At 42.2% G+C, this 5,994-nt stretch overlaps 1 non-coding gene across 1 annotated transcript; it reads right to left on the bottom strand.

Moving 5' to 3' along the window:
• Positions 1-357: 357 nt before the first annotated feature.
• Positions 358-465, bottom strand: LOC112787989 (small nucleolar RNA R71). Its single transcript, XR_003195372.1, has one exon. It is a non-coding gene; the product is annotated as a small nucleolar RNA R71 (small nucleolar RNA).
• Positions 466-5,994: the final 5,529 nt, after the last annotated feature.

The raw sequence follows: 5,994 nt of genomic DNA, 5'->3' as shown, positions 1-5,994 counted from the left end.
GGTGACTTTACTGCACCTACTCCCGACTTCTATGGGAGAAGCATCTCTATCCCTGCCATTGGAGCAAACAACTTTGAGCTTAAGCCTCAATTAGTTTCTCTGATAAAACAGAACTGCAAGTTTCATGGACTTCCATTAGAAGATCCTCATCAGTTTTTAGCTGAATTCTTGCAAATCTGTGACACTGTCAAGACCAATGGGGTTGACACTGAGGTCTATAGACTTATGCTATTCCCTTTTGCTGTAAGAGACAGAGCTAGGATATAGTTGGATTCACAACCTAAGGAAAGCCTGAACTCTTGGGAAAAGCTAGTCAATGCCTTCTTGGCAAAGTTCTTTCCACCTCAAAAATTGAGTAAGCTTAGAGTGGAAGTCCAAACCTTCAGACAGAAGGAAGGTGAATCCCTCTATGAAGCTTGGGAAAGATACAAACAATTGATCAGAAGGTGCCCTTCTGACATGCTTTCAGAATGGAGCATCATAGGTATCTTCTATGATGGTCTGTCTGAACTGTCCAAGATGTCATTGGACAGCTCTGCTGGAGGATCTCTTCATCTGAAGAAGACGCCTGCAGAAGCTCAGGAACTCATTGAAATGGTTGCAAATAACCAATTCATGTACACTTCTGAGAGGAATCCTATGAATAATGGGACAAGTCAGAAGAAAGGAGTTCTTGAGATTGATACTCTGAATGCCATATTGGCTCAGAACAAAATATTGACTCAGCAAGTCAATATGATTTCTCAAAGTCTGTCTGGAATGCAAGCTGCACCAGGCAGTACTAAGGACGCTTCATCTGAAAAAGAAGCCTATGATCCTGAGAACCCATCAATGGAAGAGGTGAATTACATGGGTGAACCCTATGGAAACACCTACAATCCTTCATGGAGAAACCATCCAAATCTCTCATGGAAGGACCAACAGAGGCCTCAACAAGGCTTCAACAACAACAATGGTGGAAGAAACATGTTTAGCAATGGCAAGCCTTTTCCATCATCTTCTCAGCAGCAGACAGAGAACTCTAAGCAGAAGCACTCTGACTTAGCAACCATGGTCTCTGATCTAATTAAAACCACTCAGAGTTTCATGACTGAAACAAGGTCCTCCATTAGAAATTTGGAGGCACAAGTGGGTCAGCTGAGTAAGAAAGTTACTGAACTCCCTCCTAGTACTCTTCCAAGCAATACAGAAGAGAACCCAAAAGGAGAGTGCAAGGCCATAAACACAATCAACATGGCCGAATTTGGAGAGGAGGAAGAGGCAGTGATCGCCACTGAGGAAGACCTCAATGGACATCCACTGGCCTCCAATGAGTTCCCTAATGAGGAACCATGGGAATCTGAGGCTCATAATGAGATCATAGAGATTCCATTGGGTTTACTTTTGCCATTCATTAGCTTTGAAGAGTATTCTTCCTCTGAAGAGGATGAAGATGTTACTGAAGATCAAGTTGCTAAGTACCTTGGAGCAATCATGAAGCTAAATGACAAGTTATTTGGTAATGAGACTTGGGAGGATGAACCCCCTTTGCTCACCAAAGAATTGGATGACTTGACTAGGCAGAGACTACCTCAAAAGAGACAGGATCCTGGGAAGTTCTCAATACCTTGTACCATAGGCACCATGACCTTTGAGAAGGCTTTGTGTGACCTAGGGTCAAGTGTAAACCTCATGCCTCTCTCTGTAATGGAGAAGCTAGGGATCCTTGAGGTACAAGCTGCAAGAATCTCACTAGAGATGGCAGACAATTCAAGAAAACAAGCTTATGGACTTGTAGAGGATGTCTTGGTAAAGGTTGGAGACCACTACATCCCTGCTGATTTCATAGTCCTAGAGACTGGGAAGTGCATGGATGAATCTATCATCCTTGGCAGACCCTTCCTAGCCACAGCAAAAGCTGTGATTGATGTTGACAGAGGATAATTGATCATTCAAGTGAATGAAGAATCCCTTGTGTTTAAGGCTCAAGGATATCCCTCTGTAATCATGGAGAGGAAGCATGAAGAGCTTCTCACAAAACAGAGTCAAACAGAGCCCCCATAGTCAAACTCTAAGTTTGGTGTTGGGAGGCCACAACCAAACTCTAAGTTTGGTGTTGAACCCCCACATTCAAACTCTAAGTTTGGTGTTGGGAGGTTCCAACATTGCTCTGAACATCTGTGAGGCTCCATGAGAGCCCACTGTCAAGCTACTGACATTAAAGAAGCGCTTGTTGGGAGGCAACCCAATGTTATATCTATCTATTTTCCATTGTTATTTTATGTTTTCTGTAGGTTGATGATCATGTGAAGTCACAAAAACAATTGAAAAAGCAAAAATAGAATGAAAACCAGAGAAAAAAAATAGCACACCCTGGAGGAAAAGCTTGCTGGCGTTTAAACGCCAGTAAGGCCAGCAAATGGGCGTTTAACGCCTAGTCTGGCACCATTCTGGGCGTTTAACGCCAGAAAGGGGGCACCAGACTGGCGTTTAACGCCAGGAATGGGCAAAGAGCTGGCGTTAAACACCAGAAAAGGGCAGCAGCTCGGCGTTTAATGCCAAAATTGGCAGAAAGGGCATTTTTGCACGCCACTCGGTGTAGGGATGAGCTATCCTTGACACCTCAGGATCTGTGGACCCCACAGGATCCCCACCTACCCCACCACTCTCTCTCTTCTTCACCCATTCACCAATCACCTCAATACCTCTTCCCCAAAAAATCCCTCACCTATCAAATCCCACCATTCTCTTCACCACTCACATCCATCCTTCATAAAACCCCACCTACCTCACCATCCAAATTCAAACCACTTCTCCACACAACCTCAACACCACTTTTCCCCCTTGGCCGAACCACAAAGCCTCCTCCATCTCCTCCATTTTTCTTCTTCTTTACTCTTCTCTTTCTTCTTTTGCTCGAGGACGAGCAAACCTTCTAATTTTGGTGTGGTAAAAGCGTTGCTTTTTGTTTTTCCATAACCATTTATGGCACCTAAGGCCGGAGAAACCTCTAGAAAGAGGAAAGGGAAGGCAAAAGCTTCCACCTCCGAGTCATGGGAGATGGAGAGATTCCTCTCAAGGGTGCATCAAGACCACTTCTATGAAGTTGTGGCCATGAAGAAGGTGATCCTCGAGGTCCCTTTCAAACTCAAAAAGAGTGAATATCCGGAAATCCGACATGAGATCCGAAGAAGAGGTTGGGAAGTTCTTACCAACCCCATTCAACAAGTCGGGATATTAATGGTTCAAGAGTTCTATGCCAATGCATGGATTACCAAGAACCATGATCAAAGTGTGAACCCGGACCCAAAGAATTGGCTTACAATGGTTCGGGGGAAACGCTTAGACTTTAGTCCGGAAAATGTAAGGTTGGCATTCAACTTGCCCATGATGCAAGGAGATGAACACCCCTACACTAGAAGGGTCAACTTTGATCAAAGGTTGGACCAAGTCCTCATAGACATTTGTGAAGAGGGCGCTCAATGAAAGAGAGATTCAAGAGGAAAGTCGGTTCATTTAAGAAGGCATGACCTCAAGCCCGTGGCTAGGGGATGGTTGGAGTTTATCCAATGTTCAATCATTCCCACTAGCAACCGGTCCGAAGCTACTATAGACCGGGCCATCATGATTCATAGCATCATGATTGGAGAGGAAGTAGAAGTTCATGAGGCTATATCCCAAGAACTCTATAAGGTGGCGGACAAGTCCTCTACCTCGGCAAGGTTAGCCTTCCCTCATCTCATTTGTCACCTCTGTAATTCAGTTGGAATTAACATAGAGGAAGACATCCTCATTGATGAGGACAAGCCCATCACTAAGAAAAAGATGGAGCAAACAAGAGATCCCACTCATGGACATGAGCATGAGGAAATTCCTCATCATGAAATCCCTGAGATGCCTCAAGGGATGCACTTTCCCCCACAAAACTATTGGGAGCAAATCAACACCTCCCTAGGAGAATTGAGTTCCAACATGGGACAACTAAGGGTGGAGCACCAAGAACATTCCATCCTCCACCATGAAATTAAAGAAGATCAAAGAATCATGAGAGAGGAGCAACAAAGGCAAGGAAGAGACATTGAGGAGCTCAAGAACTCCATAAGATCTTCAAGAGGAAGAACAAGCCACCATCACTAACGTGGACCCGTTCTTTAATCTCCTTGTTCTTTACTTTCCTGTTTTTCGAATTTTTTTATGCTTATGTTTATCTATGTTTGTGTCTTATGATCATTAGTGTCTTAGTGTCTATGCCTTAAAGCTATGAGTGTCCTATGAATCCATCACCTTTCCTAAATGAAAAATGTTTTTAATTGAAAAAGAAAAAGAAGTGCATGAATTTCAAATTTTAAAACAGTTTAATTATCTTGATGTGGTGGCAATGCTATTATTTTTCTGAATGAATGCTTGAACAGTGCATATTTTTGAATTTGATTATTTATGAATGTTAAAATTGTTGGCTCTTGAAAGAATGAAAGGGAAAGGAGAAATGTTATCTGATGATCTGAAAAATCATAAAATTGATTCTTGAAGCAAGAAAAAGCAGTGAAAAGCTTGCAGAAAAAAAAAAGATATATGCGAAAAAAAAAAAAGAAAAAGCAAGCAGAAAAAGCCAATACCCCTTTAAACCAAAAGGCAAGGGTGATAAAAAGGATCCAAGGCTTTGAGCATCAGTGGATAGGAGGGCCCACAGGAATAAAATCCTGGCCTAAGCGGCTAAAACAAGATGTCCCTAACCATGTGCTTGTGGCGTGAAGGTGTCAAGTGAAAACTTGAAATTGAGCGGTTAAAGTCGAGGTCCAAAGCAAAAAGAAGAGTGTGCTTAAGAACCCTGGACACCTCTAATTGAGGACTCTAGCAAAGCTGAGTCACAATCTAAAAAGGTTTACCCAGTTATGTGTTTGTGGCATTTATGTATCCGGTGGTAATACTGGAAAACAAAGTGCTTAGGGCCACGGCCAAGACTCATAAAGTAGCTGTGTTCAAGAATCAACATACTTAACTAGGAGAGTCAGTAACACTATCTGGATTCTGAGTTCCTATAGATGCCAATCATTCTGAACTTCAAAGGATAAAATGAGATGCCAAAACTGTTCAGAAGCAAAAAGCTAAAAGCCCCGCTCATCTAATTAATACTGATCTTCATAGATGTTTTTGGAATTCATTGTACATTCTCTTCTTTTTATCCTATTTTATTTTCAGTTTCTTGGGGACAAGCAACAATTTAAGTTTGGTGTTGTGATGAGCGGAAAATTTATACGCTTTTTGGCATTGTTTTTAGTATGTTTTTAGCATGTTTTAGTTAGTTTTTATTATATTTTTATGATTTTTTATTTAAAATTCACATTTCGGGACTTTACTATGAGTTTTTGTATTTTTCTATGATTTCAGGTATTTTCTGGCTGAAATTGAGGGACCTGAGCAAAAATCTGATTCAGAGGCTGAAAAGGACTGCAGATGCTGTTGGATTCTGACCTCCCTGCACTCAAAGTGGATTTTCTGAAGCTACAGAAGCGCAATTTGCGCGCTCTTAATTGCGTTGGAAAGTAGACATCCTGGGCTTTCTAGCAATATATAATAGTCCATACTTTGCCCGAGATTTGATGGCCCAAACCGGCGTTCAAAGTCAGCTCAAGAATTCCCAGCGTTAAACGCCGGAACTGGCACCAAAGTGGGAGTTAAATGCCCAAACTGGCACAAAAGCTGGCGTTTAACTCCAGGAAAAGTCTCTACACGAAAATGCTTCAATGCTCAGCCCAAGCACACACCAAGTGGGCCCGGAAGTGGATATATACGTCATTTACTCATTTTTGTAAACCCTAAGCTACTAGTTCTCTATAAATAGGACCTTTTGCTATTGTATTAAGAGAATCGAAGAGGAATCTTTGAGTAGTTCTATGCTACCTTAGATCACATTTTGGGGCTGGCCTCATGGCCATGCCTAGACCATGTTCTTATGTATTTTCAATGGTGGAGTTTCTACACACCATAGATTAAGGTGTGGAGTTCTGCTGTACC

This window comes from Arachis hypogaea, chromosome 20, assembly GCF_003086295.3.
Source record: "Arachis hypogaea cultivar Tifrunner chromosome 20, arahy.Tifrunner.gnm2.J5K5, whole genome shotgun sequence".
Taxonomy (NCBI): Eukaryota; Viridiplantae; Streptophyta; class Magnoliopsida; order Fabales; family Fabaceae; genus Arachis; species Arachis hypogaea.
The sequence above is the reverse complement of the archived record's forward strand: the minus strand, read 5'-3'. Positions and strand labels throughout refer to the sequence as shown.